Source organism: Oncorhynchus masou, chromosome 28 (assembly GCF_036934945.1).
Source record: "Oncorhynchus masou masou isolate Uvic2021 chromosome 28, UVic_Omas_1.1, whole genome shotgun sequence".
NCBI lineage: Eukaryota > Metazoa > Chordata > Actinopteri > Salmoniformes > Salmonidae > Oncorhynchus > Oncorhynchus masou.
In genome coordinates this window covers 4748748-4772889 of record NC_088239.1, presented here as the reverse complement: position 1 = coordinate 4772889, position 24142 = coordinate 4748748, and the positions used below count along the sequence as shown (strand labels likewise).

The window sequence follows — 24142 nt, the reverse complement described above, 5'->3', positions numbered from 1 at the left end:
ATCAGCAGATGGGAGTATCCAGACCATCTGTATATCAGCAGATGGGACTATCCAGACCATCTGTACATCAGCAGATGGATGGGACACTATCCATTTTGATTTGACCATCTGTACATCAGCAGATGGGACTATCCAGACCATCTGTATATCAGCAGATGGATGGGAGTATCCAGATAGAGTGGGACTAAGCATTTTGATTTGACTATCCAGACCATCTGTATATCAGCAGATGGGAGTATCAGCAGATAGAGTGGGACTAAGCTAAGTTCCATTTTGATTTCCCAGCCACATATACAGTATGAGTATTTGATTTGATACTTTTTATTAGTTCCATGCAAAATTACAGCATTCAGTTACAGCAGCTTTCAAAAGAGTTAAAAATATACACACTAAATATACACACTAATTCCAATCATTTGTTACTCAAATGCAACCACACACTATTTCAAGTTATTTCAATCTTATGCAATCACCCACTATTTCAATCTTATGCAATCATTATTGCATGCATACAGTAGGTATGAAGTCAGAGAGACAAATATAGCATTTGCCATGAGGGAGAGAGTGAGTGAGAGAGTGTGAGTGAGTGAGTGAGTGAGTGAGTGAGTGAGTGAGTGAGTGAGTGAGTGAGTGTGAGAGTGAGTGAGTGTGAGTGAGTGAGTGTGAGAGTGAGTGAGTGAGTGTGAGTGTGAGTGAGTGTGTGTGAGTGTGAGAGAGTGAGAGAGTGAGAGTGAGAGTGAGTGAGTGAGAGTGAGAGACAACAGAATGGCTTGATAACATTCTGAATAATAAATGAGAATTCAACAATCAACGTGCATCAGAACTAGTATCCCTACTGATAGGTCATTCATGCTAATCATACTATCCTACAAGACGTTTTAAAATCAGTTCAATTATTGTATTTTTACAGATTACAATCTACTGTATTTTAAATGTGCAATATAATATAATAATATGTCTTAATAGCGGTAATATCTTAGTTGTTGTATAGTTGATGGTCACCTGTTAAGGTGAAGTACTCAAACGTTCTTGTTCTTGATTGCCTTCATCAGCGGGATCCACTTAGAGCATTTGGCTTGACCCCAGTTTGACATTTGCCTGTGACCTTTGACATCTGTGGGCCCGTCATGTTCATCTGCCTCCGAGGTGATCTCCATCTTCTGGATCATCAGCTTCATCAGGTCGTGCTGCTTCTCCAGCACACTAGATATCTCCTTCAGTCTGTATGGGATTATATAGATATATACACACAGGATATCTCTTTCAGTCTGTATGGGATTATATAGATATATATACACTAGATATCTCCTTCAGTCTGTATGAGATTATATAGATATATATACACAGGATATCTCCCTCAGTTATTAACATAGAAACATATATACTGGACATCTCCTTCAGTCTGTAGAGGAACATAGAAATAGAAATACTGGATATCTCCTTTAGTCTATGACATAGAAACATACACACAGGATACCTCCTTTAGTCTATAACATAGAAACACACACAAGATACCTCCTTCAGTCTATAACATAGAAACATACAGACTGATGGAGATGTCCAGTGTGTAAGACAAGACCACTAGAGGCTGCTCACACACCATACAACCCCTAGCCCACCTTTACACACCACACAGCAAACGTTTCTGATCGTACGTGTCACCTTTGCTTCTGTTTGCGTAGTTTGGCTTCGACAGAGGTTGAAGTTGATGAGTTGGTCAATAGATGAGTACGCACTTCGTTGGCTTCTCCTTGACTCCAGAACTGCAGTATATAGAGACCATTTGAACAACCAACCGGTTACCAATGAATACTGCACAGCCCTTTAATTATTTAGTATAATGATGGAGAACCTCTAAGAAGATAATATATGTTGAATATACAGTACCAGTCAAAGGCTTGGACACCCCTACTCATTGACTGATTTCTTTATTTTTACTATTTTCAACATTGTAGAATAATAGTGAAGATATCAAAACTATGACGTTACACAAATGGAATCATGAAGTAACCAAAAACAGTGTTAAACAAATCCAAATATATATTTGAGATTCTTCAAGTAGACATCCGTTGCCTTGATGACAGTTTTGCACACTCTTTTGTATTCTCACAACCAGCTTTATGAGAAATGCTTTTCAAACAGTCTTGAAGGAGTTCCCACATATGCTGTTGGTTGATGTGTTTGTATTCAGGCCAAAGAGTTCAATTTTGGTTTCATCAGACCAGAGAATCTTGTTTCTTTGGGTGCCCTTTTACAAATTCCAAGCTGGCTGTCATGTGCCTTTTACTGAGGAGTGGCTTCCGTCTGGCCACTCTACCACAAAGGCCTGATTGGTGGAGTGCTGCAGAGATGGTTGTCCTTCTGAAAGGTTCTCCCATCTCCACAGAGGAACTCTAGAGCTCTGTCAGAGTGACCATCTGGTTCTTGGTCACCTCCCTGACCAATGTCCTTCTCCCCCGATTGCTCGGTTTAGCTGGGTGGCCAGCTCTAGGAAGTGTCTTGGTGGTTCTAAACTTTTTCCATTTAAGAATGATGGAGGCCACCCAGGTGTTCTTGTGGAAAAGGTCAAAGGTTCTGAATTCTTTCCCGAAGACACTGTACATGCTGTATACAGTGTCCTGTCTAAGACAGATGTCAATAGACACCTACATACAGCCTGTAACTCTACTCTAAGTGATTCTAATATTCATTCTTTTTGTGCCTCCGCTTTTGAACATTTTGTAGTTTTGTAGTTTTAAACACTCAGTGTTATTATCTACAGTGATCATCCTCTGGTTCTCTATGCCATTTGTTATTGAAGACCTCAATAGAGACGACATCAATCTACATCAGTCACCAATAACTCTACTTTTCAATTTAGGTGTTGTTTTCCCTCCAGTGAATGTGACTCTGAGCACTGTTCAAACAGTGTCTCTGAATAGGAGAACTGATCTACGAGAGCTTCAGTGTCGTCTTGTAGATTTGAATCCTACTATGAGATGCTTTACGAATCCAGGCCCAGGCACCATACCTACCTTGGAGCACTTGCGGTTGGGATAGATGGTGATGGACGACTGGTCTACTCTCTTCAACAACCAGTATGGCATCTTCTCCTCCAGATTGGTGTGGAGTTCAATCTGACATAGAGAGAGAGACATCATTGCCTTCAGTCATCAAAATCCACAAGGAATTTTGTCATATTGAGTATTTGAGAAAGGTTAAAGCTATATTTACAATATGATGAAGAAGTGATGTTGACCCAATCAGAACAAACTTTACAATGACACTAAAACAAGTATCCATTAGCTATTCAAAATGGCTAAAACATTCCTCAAAACACCCTAAAATAAGCATAAAATTACAAAAATCTTATCAAGTGGACTTGATTGTTATCCAGCAACAAACCTGCATGGCTATTCTCTTCAGAGTGGCACTTCTCTGTACCTCAGCGATGTCACCGACAGCCAATCCAATCTGTAGTGCACACAAAGGGACACCAATAGGAACCATCAATATTTTGATGGGTTGTCAGCTATCCATTGACAATTAGCATTGACCTCCCATAGTCTCTTTTCCCTGCGAAAAGTGGGTGTGTCTAAAGCGGTTTCCTCTCCATGTCTCCTCCCATTCATCAATAAAGAGACAAGGAACGATCTAAGGCAAAGAGACCAGAGAGGGAGCCACTTTAGACTGTTGAGATTAATCCCTTAGATCAATGGTGTCTAACTCATTAATCTGCCAAAATGAAGACAAAATTCAATGCAGACATATCATTATTCAGCCTGGTCTCATTGACTATACATAACATTAAATGTAGGGGGATACCTAGTCAGTTGTACAACTGAACGCAATCAACTGAAATGTGTCTTCCGCATTTAACCAGACCCCTCTAACCACACACTATGCTGGCCTTTTATGCAGAGTTGCAAAGAAAAAGCCATATCTCAGACTGGCCAACAAAAATAAAATATGAAGATGGGCAAAACACAGACGCTGGACAGAGGAACTCTGCCTAGAAGGCCAGCATCCTGAAGTTGCCTGTTGACGTTGAGGCTGGTGTTTTGCGGGTTGTATTTAATGAAGCTGCCAGTTAAAGACTTGTGAGGCGTCTGTTTCTCAAACTAGACCCTATAATGTACTTGTCCTCTTGCTCAGTTGTGCACCGGGGCCTCCCACTCCTCTTTCTATTCCAGTTAGAGCCAGTTTGCGCAGTTCTGTGAAGGGAGTAGTACACAGCGTTGTACAAGATCTTCAGTTTCTTGACAATTTCCTCGCATGGAATAGCTTTCATTTCTCAGAACAAGAATAGACTGACGAGTTTCAGAAGAAAGTTCTTTGTTTCTGGACATTTTGAGCCTGTAATCGAACCCACAAATGCTGATGCTCCAGATACTCAACTAACTTCTTTAATCAGAACAACAGTTTTCAGCTGTGCGAACATAATTACAAAATTACCTCTGATGTTTTCAATCAAGATCTCATCTATCACTTCCTCATTGCCTGCATCCGTAATGGGTCTGCGACCAAATGACCACCCCTCATCACTGTCAAACGCTCCCTAAAACACTTCTGCGAGCAGGCCTTTCTAAGCAACCTGGCAGGGGTATCCTGAAATGACATTGACCTCATCGCGTCAGTAGATGATGCCTAGCTAATCTTTAAAAGTGCCTTCCTCACCATCTTAAATAAGCATGCCCTGTTCAAAAAATGTAGAACTAGGAACAGATATAGTCTTTGGTTCACTCCAGACCTGTCTGCCCTTGAACAGACATAAACATCCTGTGGCGTTCTGCATTAGCATCGAACAGCCCCCCATCGAACGCATGTCTTGTACTCAAGATCCTTAATGGCCTGGCTCCCCCTCCACTCAATATTTTTGTTAAACAGAAAACCCAGACATATGGCAGCAGATCCACAAGGTCTGCCATGAGAGGTGACTGTATAGTTCCCCTAAGGAAAAGCACCTTTAGTAAATCTGCATTCTCTGTGAGAGCTTCCCATGTCTGGAATACACTGCCATCAGACACACATAACTGCACCACATATCACACTTTCACAAAATGCTTGAAGACATGGCTAAAGGTCAATCAGATTTGTGAACATGGTCCCTAGCTGTGTGTTGCCGCTTTCCATGTTGTCTGTTGTCTGTAGCTTGTGAGGTGTGGAAACACTTTGTTGCTTTTATGAATTTTGTCTTGCTGCTTTTTGCTCTATGTTGCTCTGTCTGTATGCTACGTCTTGCTTGTCCTATGTTGCCATGTCTTGCTTGTTCTATGTTGCTATTGTCTATATTGTAATTGTTCTTAATAACCTGCCCAGGGACTGCGGTTGAAAATTAGCCGGCTGGCTAAAACCGGCACTTTTACTGAAATGTTGATTAATGTGCACTGTCCCTGTAAAAAAAAATAATAAACTCTAAAAACTCTAAACTCTAAATGCTTTTTCGGGGAAGTTAGGAACAAAAATACACATGGAATTTAGGAAAGCTAAGGCTAGCTTTTTCAAACAGAAATTTGCTTCCTGTGGTACTAACTCAAAAACGTTCTGGGACACTGTGAAGTCCATGGAGAATAAGAGCACCTCCTCCCATCTGCACATGGCTCTGAGGCTAGGAAACACTGTCACCACTGATAAATACACTACAATTGAGAATTTCAACAAGCATTTCTCTACGGCTGACCATGCTTTCCACCTGGCTACCCCTATCAACTGCCCGTTGTCCGGAGGGCCTGTTGTCCAGACCTCTGACAGTCTCTGTGGGTGTGCCACAGGGTTCCATTCTCAGACCGACTCTCTTCTCTGTAAACATCAGATGTAGCTCTTGCTGCTGGTGATCTCTGATACACCTCTAAGCAGACGACACCATTATGTCTACTTCTGGCCCCTCTTTGGACACAGTGTTAACTAACCTCCAGACGAGCTTCAATGCCATACAACTCTCCTTCCGTGGCCTCCAACTGCTTTTAAATGCTAAATGCATGCTCTTCAACCGATCTCTGCCCGCACCTGCTCGCCCGTCCAGCATCACAACTCTGGACGGCTCTGACTGGCTTCCTATATCGCAACAAAGCATCCTTCTCTCATGCTGCCAAACATACCCTCGTAAAACTGACCATCCTACCAATTCTCGACTTCGGTGATGTCATCTATAAAATTGCCTCCAACACTCTACTCAACAACCTGGATGCAGTCTATCACAGTGCCATCCATTTTGTCACCAATGCAACATATACTACCCACCATTGAGACCTGTACACTCTCGTTGGTTGGCCCTCGCTTCATACTTCATACGTCACCAAACCCACTGGCTACAGGTTATCTTCAAGTCTCTGCTAGGTAAATCCCCACCTTATCTCAGCTCACTGGTCATCATAGCAGCACCCACTCGTAGCATGTGCTCCAGCAGGTATATCTCACTGGTCACCCCCAAAGCCAATTCCTCCTTTGGTTGTCTTTCCTTCCAGTTCTCTGCTGCCAATGACTGGAACAAACTGCAAAAAAATCTCTGAAGCTGGAGACTCATATCTCCCTCACTAACTTTAAGCATCAGCTGTCAGAGCAGCTCACAGATCACTGCACCTGTACATAGCCCATCTGTATACAGCCTATCTATCTACCTACGTCATCCCCATACTGTATTTATTTATCTTGCTCCTTTGCACCCCAGTATCTCTACTTGCACATTCATCTTCTGCACATCTACCATTCCAGTGTTTAATTGCTATATTGTAATTACTTCGCCACCATGGCCTATTTATTGCCTTAACTCCCTTATCTTGCCTCATTTTCACTCACTGTATATAGACTTTGTTTTCTTTTGTTCTACTGTATTATTGACTATGTTTTGTTTATTCCATGTGTAACTCTGTGTCGAACCGCTTTGCTTTATCTTGGTCAGGTCGCAATTGTAAATGAGAACTTGTTCTCAACTAGCCTACCTGATTAAATAAAGGTGAAATTAAATTTAAAATAGATGCAACTACCCAAGCAGACGATACACCTCCTTCAAATGTTGATATTTGGTTGTGTTGACAACCAAACAATTCAATATCACTAAATATCATTATATTTGAAATCAACCAGAGCTTGAAACCCTGATTTACAGTTAATTTGTTGATTGAATTCTGGGTTGAATTGGAACAATAACTGTTTATGGTTTTGACTAATATAACATCATGGATGACATACGAGTGATCAAGTATGGTCACATTTCATTTGCTCTTTTAAACCTATGATAGCAACTCTGGATAAGAGCGTCTGCTAAATGACTTAAATGTAAATGTAAACAGTGAGTCTATTTAGGGTCTCATCTTAACTGTTGAGAGGTAGAATAGTAGAATACTTCGAAATGCTGTGCATCAGCAGTTGTTCCCTTGTTATGTCACTGACAGTCACTCAATTAGAGAACAGGTTCTTATATTGGTACATTTATCGATTGGTAAATCGGCCAGATATTTAAACCTGGTCGAATTACCGACTGGGGCCCCCACTGATTTTGTGAGTCACTTTCAGATATCAGATACTAAAGACACATTTTTTTCTGTCTTCCTTAAATGGCAAAATGTGTAGATTTGCAGAACATTAACTCTAAAAAGGTCAATTGGATGAGGTTTTTGGTGCAGGCCGGGACATCAATCATTTTTTATTTAACAAGTCGGTTAAGAACAAATTCGACGGCCTATAACGCTGGGCCAATTGGAATCACAGCCGGTTGTGATACAGCCTGGATTTGAACCACGGTGTCTTTAGTGGTGTCTTAGACCACTGCACCACTCGGGAGCCCCAGATACTGGGTCATCATGGAGAGGCTTACCATCATGTTCATCAGCAGGATCGGCATGAAGATGATAAATATAACCAACATGTAGAAAGTGATGAAGGGAAATGGAAATTTGTTGTGTAGGTACATGTCCAGAAAATTGCTTTGGTAATTCAGTTCCCCGACCATCATCACAAAGATCTGGATCACTGACAAATCCAGTCGCTCAAACTCTTCCTAAAAAGACAAAGGTGAGAAGGAAAAAACAGTTTGGCATGACAGAACAGAACAGAGGGAAAGCTGGGACTGAGAGACTGAAAAACATCTTCTATCTCAAGGCCATCAGACTGCTAAACAGCCGTCACTAACATAGAGAGGCTGCTGCCTACATTGAGACCCAATCACTGGCCACTTTAACAAATGGACCACTAATTACTTCATACAATGCCACTTTAAATAATGTTTACATATTTTACATTACTCATATCATACGTATATACTGTATTTTCTACCATCTATTGCACCTTGCCTATGTATTCATGTATATATATATATGTATTTTTACAATTTCTCATTCATCCCTTTACATTTGTGTGTATTAGGTAGTTTTTGGGGACTTGTTAGATGACTTGTTAGATATTACTGCACTGTTGGAAATAGAAGCACAAGCATTTCACCACATTTGCATTAACATTTACTGACCATGTGTATGTGACCAATAACATTTGATTTGATTAGATTAGATTTGACTTTAAACAGATTTTTAGTTCCATCACATATATCTTAATTGATTTGAGGAAATTACAGATGACCTAATGTAGGACTTATACAAAACAATGTGTTGTTTAAAGCGGGAGCACTGTTTCTAATGTATCTTGTCACCTGGTTGAGCATGAGGGCATAGAAGACCAAGGCAAAAGCCAGCATCAGAAAGAAGAATAGCAGTAGGATTTTAAACAACGTCCTTGCAATCTCCCGAAACATCACCACGTAGATCCCAAAGTGCTCAAACCTGGAAAGAGAAAACACAGTGCCCATGAGGACCAACGTGGACCCATGAGGACCCATGAGTACCAACGTGGACCCATGAGGACCCATGAGTACCAACGTGGACCCATGAGGACCCATGAGTACCAACGTGGACCCATGAGGACCCATGAGGACCCAAGAGGACCAACATGGACCCATGAGGACCCATGAGGACCAACGTGGACCCATGAGTACCAACGTGGACCCATGAGGACCCATGAGTACCAACGTGGACCCATGAGGACCCATAAGTACCAACGTGGACCCATGAGGACCCATGAGTACCAACGTGGACCCATGAGGACCCATGAGGACCAACGTGGACCCATGAGTACCAACGTGGACCCATGAGGACCAACGTGGACCCATGAGGACCCATGAGGACCAACATGAACCCATGAGGACCAACATGGACCCATGAGTACCAACACGTGAAGTTCATTTGACCCTATCAAATTGGGTGTCCAATGAAAGCTAAGAGTCTATATTTCGGGGAAATGAAAGCATAGATACATTTTTCAAGTGTTTTCCATGTGAAAAATGAGGCATAAGTAATGGCTTTGATTTCTGGCACAACAAATGGAAAGAGGACCTTAGAAAACGTTCACTAGAAAAGGTCTTGACCGTTTGCGGTGTTCAGGTCAGTGGGACCCATTTTCAATGTTTACTAAAAGCAAAAGAATACAATTAATACTTTTTTTCAACCTAAGACTCATTGACCTTGGCTCATTTTCAGTGAAGAACATGTAAAATAAAGACATTTTCATTGAGCGCACAAGGTACACCCCCCTACACATTTGTATTACATGTGGTGTTCGGGTTCCACTGGACCCGAGGGTAATAAATGTGTGGAAAAGTGTGTGTGTAGGTGAAAACAAGTACAAATTTAACACAAAGGTTTGCTGTGTGCCTTCACTCTGTCTTCCTCCTCCCTGGGCCAGCTGTTTAAAAGTACCACCAATAACCTGTCTGTCTCCCTGCCTGTCTGCCTGTCTCCCTGCCTGTCTGCCTGTCTCCCTGCCTGTCTGCCTTTCTGTCTCCCTGCCTGTCTGCCTGCCTGTCTCCCTGTCTGTCTGCCTGTCTCCCTGTCTGTCTGCCTGCCTGTCTGTCTGCCTGCCTGTCTGTCTGCCTGTCTGTCTGTCTGTCTGCCTGTCTGTCTGGCTGTCTCCTTGTCTGTCTGCCTGTCTGTCTGCATGTCTCCTTGTCTGCCTGCCCGTCTGCATGCCTGCCTGTCTCCCTGCCTGTCTGCCTGCCTGTCTCCCTGCCTGCCTGTCTGTCTGTCTCCCTGCCTGCCTGTCTGTCTGCCTGCCTGCCTGTCTGTCTGCCTGTCTGTCTGCCTGTCTGGCTGTCTCCTTGTCTGTCTGGCTGTCTCCTTGTCTGTCTGCCTGTCTGTCTGCCTGTCTCCTTGTCTGCCTGCCCGTCTGCATGCCTGCCTGTCTCCCTGCCTGTCTGCCTGCCTGTCTCCCTGCCTGCCTGCCTGTCTGTCGGTCTCCCTGCCTGCCTGTCTCCCTGCCTGTCTGTCTCCCTGCCTGTCTGTCTCCCTGCCTGTCTGTCTGTCTCCCTGCCTGTCTCCCTGCCTGTCTGCATTTCTCCCTGCCTGCCTGCCTGTCTGCCTGTCTCCCTGCCTGTCTGCATTTCTCCCTGCCTGTCTGCCTGTCTCCCGCTTTTCTCACACTCTTTACCCTTTGTAGTGTGTGAAACAACACCATGTCTTGTGGTAACCTGCACGATGTTATTACAATACGTTATATCGATACATTTTAAAATTCTGGATTTTCCCCCACTCTACTCCAGCCAGGTGCAAATTGGGGGAGGGACACAATAAATAAATACTGTAGCTTTGCATGTGTGGCTCCTTACCACAAAGAATCAGTATGGGAAAAAAAGTATCTCTGCTCAGAGGGCCATCCACCTTGCAAGTGGAAGACATTTCTGAATATGAGGTCCAACCAAATTTGCTGTTATTTGGTATATCTACTGTTCTGTACCTATCCAGGATAAATGACTGTGAAGAGAATGACATTCATAATGATTTATTTCTGTATAGTACAGATAAAGGAACCAGGATGTAGCTCTGTTGCTGTCATTTCTTTATTAGGGTGTAAATCCAATTCACTTACTTACTATTTTCTACATTGTAGAATAATAGTGAAGACATCAAAACTGTGAAATAACATATGGAATAGGGTAGTAACACAAAAAAATAACCAAAAGAGATTCTTACAAAGTCAAGATGTAATGTCATCGCTGTATGCTGTTGTTGTGCATAGAGTTGTTGGTTCGTTAAACTTTGGAACCAATTATTTTCGTTTTTGTTGAGTCTTAGCGTATTTTCGTTACCATGGAATGTCAATCAAGCAACACCGTTGATTTGTGCACTAACAATCATCAGAAAATGAACACTCTCTAAATGACAGTAAACACACGTTCTCATCTCTCTAGACAGAGACGGATGGGCTACATTGTTTGGACAGTAATTACCTTTGGAGATAAAGGAGGAAGTTAACCCATGACATGATTATGGCCAGAGCCCCAGCCTGCCAGTGCCAGGACCCCTCAGCGTTGAAGAACAGGGCGATGACGAAGAGAAGAGAGAGGATGGTTGAAAACCAGTCCTGAATGTTAGAGATGTCCTTCAGGTAACTCAAACGCTATTGAGGGAAAACAAGAGAATGGTATTTACATTAGGCCAGAACTAGAACTCAGAGCCTCAGCAACCAGAGAATGTTATTTACATTAGGCCAGAACTAGAACTCAGAGCCTCAGCAACCAGAGAATGTTATTTACATTAGGCCAGAACTAGAACTCAGAGCCTCAGCAACCAGAGAATGTTATTTACATTAGGCCAGAACTAGAACTCAGAGCCTCAGCAACCAGAGAATGTTATTTACATTAGGCCAGAACTAGAACTCAGAGCCTCAGCAACCAGAGAATGTTATTTACATTAGGCCAGAACTTACATTATATTAGGCCAGAACTAGAACTCAGAGCCTCAGCAACCAGAGAATGTTATTTACATTAGGCCAGAACTAGAACTCAGAGCCTCAGCAACCAGAGAATGTTATTTATATTAGGCCAGAACTAGAACTCAGAGCCTCAGCAACCAGAGAATGTTATTTACATTAGGCCAGAACTAGAACTCAGAGCATCAGCAACCAATTGACCTCAATGCGTGAGTTATAACACTTTCTTTGAGTGTTTCTCAAATTAGGGTTTGGTCTTTAAATTATGTATTTTCAAAGACAGCCTAGGAACAGTGAGTTAACTGCCTTGTTCACGGGCAGAATGACAGATTTGTCGTTAGGGGATTCAAACTTGCAACCTTTCGGTTACGAGCCCAACACTAGGCTACCCTGCTGCCGTTTTATGACTAAAATGTAAACGTGGCCTAGTAGATCCAGGTGCAGAACGATATTCCAACCTTACAAACAGATTTCTGTATAAATGCCCTATTGCAGAATGCTCTTGACACCAAGGTTGGTTGTGTCATGATTCATCATGATGAGTGATGGTCTGCATGTTCTCCACCCGCTCATACTGTGTGAAGGTTTCACCACGCTACACATTCAGTACAAGTCAACAGTTCAGACACACCTACTCTTTCAAGGGTTTTTTGTTAGTTTGACTATTTTCTACATTGTAGAATAATAGTGAAGACATCAAAACTATGAAATAACATATGGAATAGGGTAGTGACCCCAAAAAATTGTTCAACAAAGATTTTCCAAAGTAGCTACCCTTTCCCTTGATGACAGCATTCTCGCAACCAGCTTTACCTGGAATGCTTTTCCAACAGTCTTGAAGGAGTTCCCAGATATGCTGACCACTTGTTGGCTGCTTTTCCTTCACTCTGCGTCCAACTCATCCCAAATCATCTCAATTGGGTTGAGGTCGGGTGATTGTGGAGGCCAGGTCATCTGATGCAGCACTCCATCTCTCCCCTTCTTGGCCAAACAGCCCTTACACAGCCTGGAGGTGTAGCGGCTCTCATTTGTAGAAGGAAGAGTGGACCAAGGCGCAGCGTGGTAGAAGGAAGAGTGGACCAAGGCGCAGCGTGGTAGAAGGAAGAGTGGACCAAGGCGCAGCGTGGTAGAAGGAAGAGTGGACCAAGGCACAGCGTGGTAGAAGGAAAGGCGCAGCGTGGTAGAAGGAAGAGTGGACCAAGGCGCAGCGTGGTAGAAGGAAGAGTGGACCAAGGCGCAGCGTGGTAGAAGGAAGAGTGGACCAAGGCGCAGCTTGTAGAAGGAAGAGTGGACCAAGGCGCAGCGTGGTAGAAGGAAGAGTGGACCAAGGCGCAGCGTGGACCAAGGCGCGCAGCGTGGTAGAAGGAAGAGTGGACCAAGGCGCAGCGTGGTAGAAGGAAGAGTGGACCAAGGCGCAGCGTGGTAGAAGGAAGAGTGGACCAAGGCACAGCGTGGTAGAAGGAAGAGTGGACCAAGGCGCAGCGTGGTAGAAGGACGAGTGGACCAAGGCGCAGCGTGGTAGAAGGAAGAGTGGACCAAGGCGCAGCGTGGTAGAAGGAAGAGTGGACCAAGGCGCAGCGTGGTAGAAGGAAGAGTGGACCAAGGTGCAGCGTGGTAGGCGTACATCGTCTTTTTATTGATGACACCAAAACAAAATAACAAAGACAAAAACCGAAATCGAACAGTTCTGTCAGGCACAGACACAAACAGAAAACCTGATCCCACAAAACCCAAAAGGAAAATGACAACTTGATCCCCAATGAGAGACAACGATAGACAAATGCCTCTGTTTGGGAACCACACTCGGCCAAACACAAAGAAATAGAAAGCATAGACTTTCCCACCAACATAGACTTACCCACACCCTGACCAAACATAGAGAATAATAAGGAAATCAGGTCAAGGCGTGACGGGAGGTGTGTTGGGTCATTGTCCTGTTGAAAAACAAATTATAGTTCTACTAATTGCAAACCAGATGGGATGGTGTATTACTGCAGAATGCTGTGGTAGCCATGCTGGTTAAGTGTGCCGTGAATTCTAAATAAATTACAGACTGTGTGACCAGCAAAGCACCCCCACACCATCACACCTCCTCCTCCATGCTTCACAGTAGGAACCACACATGAAGAGATCATACGTTCACCTATTCTGTGTCTCTAAGGACAGGGCTGTTGGAACCAAAAATCTCACATTTGGACTCATCGGGCCAAAGAACAGATTTCCACCGGTCTAATGTTCATTGCTCGTGTTTCTTGGCCCAAGCAAGTCTCTTCTTATTTTTCGTATCCTTTAGTAGTGGTTTCTTTGCAGCAATTTGACCATGAATGCCTGATTCATGCAGTCTCAGAACAGTTGATGTTGAGATGTGACTGTTAATTGAACTCTGTGAAACATTTTTTTGGGTTGCTATTTCTGAGGCTGGGAACTCTAATAAACATGTCCTCTGCTGCAGAGGTAACTCTGGGTCCTCCTTTCCTGTCACAGTTCTCATGAGAGCCAGTTTCATCTTAGCGCTTGATGTATTTTTGTTACTGCGCTTGAAGAAACTTTCAAAGTTCTTGAAATTTTCCAGATTGACTGACCTTCATGTCTTAATAAAGTAATGATGGACTGTCGTTTCTCTTTGCTTATTTGAGCTGTTCTTGCCATAACATGGACTTGGTCTTTTTCCAAATAGGGCTATCTTCTGTATACCCCCCCCCCTACCAGGTCACAACACTAGAAGAGGACTGGCCACTCCAAGGAGACTAGTTCCTCTCGAGGTTTCTTCATCTTGTCAGATGTTTTAATAACAAGGGAGTATCCTAAAGCAATGATTCTCAGCTGGTGAGTTGCGACCCAAATTTGGGTTGAGGAAGGTTTTGAATGGGTCTGGTGTGTCTGAGTTAAAATATATATATATATATAAATATATATATGTATATATAAATGTTTTCATGAAAAAATACTCTAAATACTCTAAATACTTAAACTAGGTAGAATGTGTGTAGAAATGCTAATTATCTTATTTTTTAAATAATTTTCTCTTCAATCACAGCATTTAAATGTAGAGCTTTTAGCAGTTCTATTTTGGTTGATTTTGTGTCTCAATCCAGTGAGTTTAATAACATTCTTCATGAGGAATATGGGAAACATTTAAAATGCTGTTCCCTTGTCATATAAATGCAACATAGCATTAAAAATAGTTTTTTTGTGATGCAAATATTGGGTTGCGAATGAGACAAACTGTTTTAATTTGGGTCCCAAGGAAAAAGCAGTTGTGAACCACTGTCTTAAAGCCAGGCTGTGTCCATGTGTCTTAAAGCCAGGCTGTGTCCATGTGTCTTAAAGCCAGGCTGTGTCCATGTGTCTTAAAGCCAGGCTGTGTCCATGTGTCTTAAAGCCAGGCTGTGTCCATGTGTCTTAAAGCCAGGCTGTGTGTCCATGTGTCAAAGCCAGGCTGTGTCTTAAAGCCAGGCTGTGTCCATGTGTCTTAAAGCCAGGCTGTGTCCATGTGTCTTAAAGCCAGGCTGTGTCCATGTGTCTTAAAGCCAGGCTGTGTCCATGTGTCTTAAAGCCAGGCTGTGTCCATGTGTCTTAAAGCCAGGCTGTGTCCATGTATCTTAAAGCCAGGCTGTGTCCATGTGTCTTAAAGCCAGGCTGTGTTCATGTGTCTTCTAGATCAGTATCTGGAGAAGCATAGTCATAATCTGGTATAGTAATGCACATGTAAGGTCATGACTTTTTGGCAGGTAAACTGATCCTAGATCAGTGCTTAGAGCAACATTGCCCTACTCCAGAATATTAATTTGCATGTGATGTTAGGATTTTGGGAAAGTAAGCTGATTCTAGATCAGTTCCTGGAGCTGTTACTGTACCTGATGGTACATCTGCATCACTTCCTTCCCCATGGTGTAGATGTTCATGACTAGTACCATCACCATGCAAATGGACAAGAAGGAGTTTTGCTGTGGGGCAAAGGTAAAAAAAAAATGGTTAGGGTTCGATCCAGATTGTGAATGTTGCTCCATTAAAAGGTAATGTATGTTCAACCAACAGATTGTGGATGTTGCTCCATCAAAAGGTAATGTATGTTCAACCAACAGATTGTGGATGTTGCTCCATCAAAAGGTAATGTGTGTTCAACCAACAGATTGTGGATGTTGCTCCATCAAAAGGTAATGTGTGTTCAACCAACAGATTGTGGATGTTGCTCCATCAAAAGGTAATGTGTGTTCAACCAACAGATTGTGAATGTTGCTCCATCAAAAGGTAATGTGTGTTCAACCAACAGATTGTGGATGTTGCTCCATCAAAAGGTAATGTGTGTTCAACCAACAGATTGTGAATGTTGCTCCATCAAAAGGTAATGTGTGTTCAACCAACAGATTGTGGATGTTGCTCCATCAAAAGGTAATGTGTGTTCAACCAACAGATTGTGAATGTTGCTCCATCAAAAGGTAATGTATGTTCAACCAACAGATTGTGAATGTTGCTCCATCAGAAGGTTATGTGTGTTCAACCAACAGATTGTGAATGTTGCTCCATCAAAAGGTAATGTGTGTTCAACCAACAGATTGTGGATGTTGCTCCATCAAAAGGTAATGTGTGTTCAACCAACAGATTGTGAATGTTGCTCCATCAAAAGGTAATGTGTGTTCAACCAACAGATTGTGGATGTTGCTCCATCAAAAGGTAATGTGTTTCAACCAACAGATTGTGGATGTTGCTCCATCAAAACCTAATGTGTGTTCAACCAACAGATTGTGAATGTTGCTCCATTAAAACCTAATGTGTGTTCAACCAACAGATTGTGGATGTTGCTCCATCAAAAGGTAATGTTGTTCAACCAACAGATTGTGGATGTTGCTCCATCAAAAGGTAATGCATGTTCAAACAACAGATGGCATCGGATAGCGATAATCTTGTATGCATTTACATTTACATTTAAGTCATTTACCATAAACTTAACTTATCCAGAGCGACTTTTCCAAACCTGAATTCAACCTTCTGACATCCAGTGGAACAGCCACTTTACAATAGTGCATCTAAATCATTTAATAAACTTAAAGGATTACTTATCCTATCCTAACCTAATTCACCATGAAGAGGTTATGCCTTTCTTTAACCTGAACCTGAATCCTTAACGAAACTATAACTAGCCCCATTTTCTTAACCTAACAATTATCCCTAAACCCAACCTAACCTTCACCATAAACTTAACCTAACCCTTATCCCTAACCCTAACCCTTATCCCTAAACCTAACCTAAACTTCATCGTAAACTTAATCTAGCCCTTATCCCTAAACCTAACCTAAACTTCATCGTAAACTTAACCTAACCCTTATCCCTAAACCCAACCTAACCTTCACCATAAACTTAACCTAACCCTTATCCCTAAACCCAACCTAACTTTCACCATAAACTTAACCTAACCCTTATCCCTAAACCCAACCTAACCTTCACCATAAACTTAACCTAATCCGTATCCCTAAACCCAACCTAACCCAACCTTCACCATAAACTTAACCTAACCCTTATCCCTAAACCCAACCTAACCTAACCTTCACCATAACCTTAACCTAACTCTTATCCCTAAACCCAACCTAACCTTCACCATAAACTTAACCTAACCCTTTTCCCTAAACCTAACCTAAACTTCATCGTAAACTTAATCTAGCCCTTATCCCTAAACCCAACCTAACCTAACCTTCACCATAAACTTAACCTAACCCTTATCCCTAAACCCAACCTAACTTTCACCATAAACTTAACCTAACCCTTATCCCTAAACCCAACCTAACCTTCACCATAAACTTAACCTAATCCGTATCCCTAAACCCAACCTAACCCAACCTTCACCATAAACTTAACCTAACCCTTATCCCTAAACCCAACCTAACCTAACCTTCACCATAACCATAACCTAACTATCCCTAAACCCAACCTAAACCACCATAAACTTAACCTAACCCTTATCCTAAACCCAACCTAACCTTCATAAACCCTAAACCCAAACCCAACCTAACCCAACCTCACCATAAACTTAACCTAACCCTTATCCCTAAACCCAACCTAAACTTCACCATAAACTTAACCTAACCCTTATCCCTAAACCCAACCTAACCCAACCTTCACCATAAACTTAACCTAATCCGTATCCCTAAACCCAACCTAACCTTCACCATAAACTTAACCTAACCCTTATCCCTAAACCTAATTCATTTCAACCTTTATGCCCTAACCCCCATGGCCCGTTGTTTCTGTTCTGTATGCTGAATGTACACTATCATACAAGATACAGTGTGGTCCAAAATGTAAAAAATTAAATTTAAAGATGAGAAAAAAGACTCGCAAATACATTTTACAAAAGCTGAGCTATATTGTCTGCTCAACATAATACAATTGCTCGGAGAAATGTTTGTTTAACATGTTTGGTTTTTTTTATCTAAAAAAGAGAAAAAAATAGTGGTTCCCCTGTTTAGAATATTCCAGCACCCTCCAGCACCCTTCGCCTTTACAAACAATTATGAGATTGGAGGACACGTTTGGAGAGGTATTAGGCCAATCCTCTTACCAGATCTTTGATATCCTTCGACTGGGCTCTTTTAAAACCACCGTTTTCAATGGGGTTAAAGTCCGAAGACAGAGATAGCCATGGTAAAATATACATTTTTGTGGTCATTTAACAATTCCTTTGTGGATATTGATGTGTGCTTGGGGTTATTGTCTTGCTGGAAGATCAACAGGAAGATCCACTTGTGGCCAAGTTTCAGCCTCCTGGCAGAGGCAACAGGGTTTTTGGCTGAAATGTCCTTGTACCTGGTAAAAAGTCACATTAACAAAGGGCCCCAGGACTACTGGAAGCAAAAGAGCCCCATAACATCAAAGATCCACCATCATATTTTAGGGTTGAGGTACGGCTATTTTGCTTCCACTGCTAGTTTCTGCAGAGCATGCAGTGTGAGAGTCGTGATTCATTATTTCCAGGTCAAAATCAAAGAGAGGTGTGATGAATCATTTCCAGGTCAAAATCAAAGAGAGGTGTGATGAATCATTTCCAGGTCAAAATCAAAGAGAGGTGTGATGAATCATTTCTAGTTCATAATTAAAAAAAAATAGATTCATGATGAGTTTAAAAATGGCTTAAAAAATGTATACTTTGACATCTCCGACTGGATTTACCTCAATAAAAAATGTATCAACCCCTACAAAAAGGTACTACTATAGCCCAGAGAAACCCATTGAATAACACATTCATCAAGGCCAAAAAAGACAAAAAATAATTCATAAGGAACAATGTTTTGAAGTGTCGGTCCTGGAAAGATCAGGAAATATATACTTTCCTTCTTTTTTTTTAATACACATTTGAAACGTTTTTTGTTGTTGTTGATAGGCACAAAACTACGAAACTCATAAAAAATTTTTTAAAGAGAGTACCGGTTACCTCCAGACGAGTCCTGCGACACTTGTTGAGGGGTCGTAGAGAAAAACAGAGAACAGCATCGTGTTTGTCACGAGTCCGACTGAGGGTGGTTTCCCTTCCCGGTCGGGTGGCGCTCGGCGGTCGTCGTCATCGGCCTATTAGCTGCCACTGATTGTCTTTCCTCCCCCTCCTTGTATGTTTATTGGTAGCACCTGTTTATGTTTAATTAGTTTGTCTTTATTAGACAGCCGGCCGCCTGGTTGTTGGTAGCACCTGTGTGTATGATTAGTTTGTCTTTATTAGACAGCCGGCCCGCCTGGTTGTTGGTAGCACCTGTGTGTATGATTAGTTTGTCTTTGTTAGACAGCCGGCCCGCCTGGTTGTTGGTAGCACCTGTGTGTATGATTAGTTTGTCTTTATTAGACAGCCGGCCGCCTGGTTGTTGTGCGGGATTATTCTTTGTAACCTTCTGCTCTGTATCAGAGGAACGTGTTAGTTCCTAGTCGTGCATTTTTTTGAATCGTCATTTTGACATTCCCTGTGTTTTGGGGTCGTGATCATTGTTAGCACCCTGTGGTGCGTAGTGCATTAAAGAGCACAGCATTGTACTCTCTGTCTCCTGCCTTTGACTCCATACCCACGACACCCGGATTGTTACAGTGTTCATCAGAGTCTCCCCTTTCCATAGATTAGTAATCGTTTTGTATGGTCAAACCGTTCGGACGCTAGACACGTTTTCGTGAGAAGACCGATGGATGAAGTGCAACACTGGTGGATGTGGTGGATTGAGACACATCCAATGCAAAATAACTGATCTCTCTCTCTTGCTTAAACTGACAGATTGTCATGGAGATATTTTTATTATGTAAATTAGATTGACGCACGGTGCAGTAAATCGAGATTTAGCACATCATTTTACATGTTGGTTACACATCATGAAAAATATTGATGGAAAAAATAACAGACAGTAGCCTAGAATTAGCAAAGGAGAAATCAGTTGAATGAACCTTTCTTTCAATTTGATTAAAATATATATGACTACTTTGCCCATAATGTCGGGTTTTCATTTGAGGCATAGTTTTTATTCTTCGCAACAGTTGAAAAGACATTAGCGACATTGTTTATCGACGGTCACAGAGAGACGGAAAAACCTATTGATTCTGTGTTTAGTGACTTTAACAAACTGAGAAACGAGGCTCTGGCCAACAAGGCTCTGGGAAACAAGGCCGTGGCCAACGAGGCTCTGGGAAACAAGGCCGTGGCCAACAAGGCTCTGGCCAACAAGGCTCTGGGAAACAAGGCCGTGGCCAACAAGGCTCTGGGAAACAAGGCCGTGGCCAACAAGGCTCTGGGAAACAAGGCCGTGGCCAACAAGGCTCTGGGAAACAAGGCCCTGGCCAACGAGGCTCTGGGAAACAAGGCCGTGGCCAGCAAGGCTCTGGGAAACAAGGCCCTGGCCAACGAGGCTCTGGGAAACAAGGCCCTGGCCAACGAGGCTCTGGGAAACAAGGCCGTGGCCAACAAGGCTCTGGGAAACAAGGCCGTGGCCAACAAGGCTCTGGGAAACAAGGCCCTGGCCAACGAGGCTCTGGGAAACAAGGCCCTGGCCAACGAGGCTCTGGGAAACAAGGCCCTGGCCAACGAGGCTTTGGGAAACAAGGCCCTGGCCAACGAGGCTCTGGGAAACAAGGCCCTGGCCAACGAGATTCTGGGAAACAAGGCCGTGGCCAACGAGGCTCTGGGAAACAAGGCCGTGGCCAACGAGGCTCTTTGAAACAAGGCCGTGGCCAACGAGGCTCTGGGAAACAAGGCCGTGGCCAACAAGGCTCTGGGAAACAAGGCCTTAGGTAGCCCCTATGGTGTGTCCTGTGAGACCTCTGGGTGTCTTGCCTCTTCTATGTCTGGAGACAGTTGTCATGTGTTTTATGAATTTGTTCAATAACCTGCAACCTTGACTATATAGGCACCTGTCGTTCTATAGCTGCGTTTCCCAAACTCGTCCCTCAGGACCTTAAGGTGTAAACGTTTCTTTTTTTTTTTTGCCCTGGCAGTAGACAGTATATTAAAATATTAAACAATGATGAGGAGTTGATGATTTGAATCCCCTGGACAGAGAGGGAAACGGTGTTCTATAGTAGTGTGTTAATTCATATGCTACCGAATGAAAAATCCCCTCCATTAAACTGTTTGCCCACTAGACCTGTACAACGTAACAAATGAATGTTATTTTTATTCCATCTTGTATTATTCACTAGCCCCCCCCCCCCCCCCCAAAACCTGCCGTTTGATAACCAGCGGGTATTAGCGTACTGTACTGTACCTCTCTGAAGGAAATGGGCACCATGGTGACAGCTGTGGTGTTGTCAGCGCCGGTGTAGTCCAGGCTGGGTCTCAGGCTCACTATGAGGTGGGTGAGAGGAAGCAGACCCAGCAGGTACACGAACAGGTTCAGAAGGTGAGCAGTGCTCCCGTAGGCCACCCTGGAGTTAGGAAATAGAAGAATCGATGAACAGAAAAGGGAAACCTCCATCACTCTGAAACAGGGCGAGAAAATATTCAGGTAAAAAAATGTTTTGTGCAACTGTACTCAAATTACTGACAACTTCATAGAATAATTGTAATACATTCCCATAGGACCCTGGTCTAAAGTAGTGCACTATGTAGGGAATAGAGTACCATTTAGGATGCAGCCCTAGAACGCTGTGAATACTGACCACTTCATCTCCAGGTATTTCTTGCAGACGGGGTGTGTAAGGAGCTCTATGCGGTTGTTGTTCACCATCGCCTCAGAGAGAGAGAGAGAGAGAGAGAGAGAGAGAACAACAGGTTCTAGTTCACCATCTCCTCAGAGAGAGAGAGAGATAACAGGTTCTTGTTCACCATCTCCTCAGAGAGAGAGAGAGAGAACAACAGGTTCTAGTTCACCATCTCCTCAGAGAGAGAGAGAGAGATCAACAGGTTCTAGTTCACCATCTCCTCAGAGAGAGAGAGAGAGAGAACAACAGGTTCTAGTTCACCATCTCCTCAGAGAGAGAGAGAGATAGAACAACAGGTTCTAGTTCATCATCTCCTCAGAGAGAGAGAGAGATAACAGGTTGTTGTTCACCATCTCCTCAGAGAGAGATAACAACAGGTTGTAGTTCACCATCTCCTCAGAGAGAGAGAGAGAGAGAGAGAGATAACAACAGGTTGTAGTTCACCATCTCCTCAGAGAGAGAGAGAGAGAGAACAACAGGTTGTAGTTCACCATCTCCTCAGAGAGAGAGAGAGAAAGAGAGAGAACAACAGGTTTTAGTTCACCATCTCCTCAGAGAGAGATAACAACAGGTTGTAGGTCACCATCTCCTCAGAGAGAGATAACAACAGGTTGTAGGTCACCATCTCCTCAGAGAGAGAGAGAGAGAGAGAGAGAGAGAGTGTTCACAAACACACCCCTCAGAGCCCCATGACAGCAGCACAATTAGACCCAACCAAATCATGAGAAAACAAAAAGATAATTACTTGATACATTGGAAAGAATTAACCAAAAAACAGAGCAAACTAGAATGCTATTTGGCCCTACACAGAGAGTACACAGCGGCAGAATACCTGACCACTGTGACTGACCCAAAATTAAGGAAAGCTTTGACTATGTACAGACTCAGCGAGCATAGCCTTGCTATTGAGGAAGGCCGCCGTAGGCAGACATGGCTCTCAAGAGAAGACTGAGCTGCACTTCCTAACCTCCTGCCCAATGTATGACCATATTAGAGAGACATATTTCCCTCAGATTACACAGATCCACAAAGAATTCGAAAACAAATCCAATTTTGAAAAACTCCCATATCTACTGGGTGAAATTCCACAGTGTGCCATCACAGCAGCAAGATTTGTGACCTGTTGCCACGAGAAAAGGGCAACCAGTGAAGAACACGCACCATTGTAAATATAACCCATATCTATGCTTATTTATTTTATCCTGTGTCCTTAACCATTTGTACATTGTAAAAACACTCTATATATATAATATGACATTTGTAATGTCTTTATTGTTTTGAAACTTCTGTATGTGTCATATCTACTGTTCATTTTTATTGTTTATTTCACTTTATGTATTATCTACCTTACTTGCTTTGGCAATGTTAACACATGTTACCCATGCCAATAAAGCCCCTTGAATTGAATTGAATTGAGAGATAACAACAGGTTGTTGTTCACCATCTCCTCAGAACCAACAGGTTGTAGTTCACCGTCCAGAACCCTGGTGATCTTGATGCCCAGAACCCTGGTGATCTTGATGCCCAGAACCCTGGTGATCTTGATGCCCAGAACCCTGGTGATCTTGATGCCCAGAACCCTGGTGATCCTGATTCCCAGAACCCTGGTGATCTTGATGCCCAGAACCCTGGTGAGCCTCTTACAGTAGATCAACAATAGAAAGCGAAGGAGACAGTATTGTACTTGTTTGGAACTACTTACATTCAGAGCGGCGAGGGGCTGGACCTTCAGGCTTTCGTCAGTCTTTGCGTGTTTCTTTAGTGCTATTGGTGCCTGAAGCCACTGGAAATTGTACTCAATCTACACAATAGAAAGAACAACTACATTTGTAATTGTATGAAAAAGAGAGAGAGCAAATACGTCTATCCTTTGCTATTGTTATACAGTTTTAAGTGTGTAGGGCGGCGTAGCGTTCCCTCTTCATAGAGGCATGCGTAACAGGTAGCGTGTGTAGGGTAGCGTAGCGTTCCCTCTTCATAGAGGCGTGCGTAACAGGTAGCGTGTGTAGGGTGGCGTAGCGTTCCCTCTTCATAGAGGCGTGCGTAACAGGTAGCGTGTGTAGGGCGGCGTAGCGTTCCCTCTTCATAGAGGCGTGCGTAACAGGTAGCGTGTGTAGGGCGGCGTCGCGTTCCCTCTTCATAGAGGCGTGCGTAACAGGTAGCGTGTGTAGTGGCGTCGTAGCGTTCCCTCTTCATAGAGGCGTGCGTAACAGGTAGCGTGTGTAGGGCGGCGTAGCGTTCCCTCTTCATA

General features: G+C 43.0%; 1 pseudogene; it reads right to left on the bottom strand.

Moving 5' to 3' along the window:
• Positions 1–734: 734 nt before the first annotated feature.
• Positions 735–24142, bottom strand: part of LOC135518477 (transient receptor potential cation channel subfamily A member 1-like) — an 84408-nt pseudogene continuing 61000 nt past the window's right edge.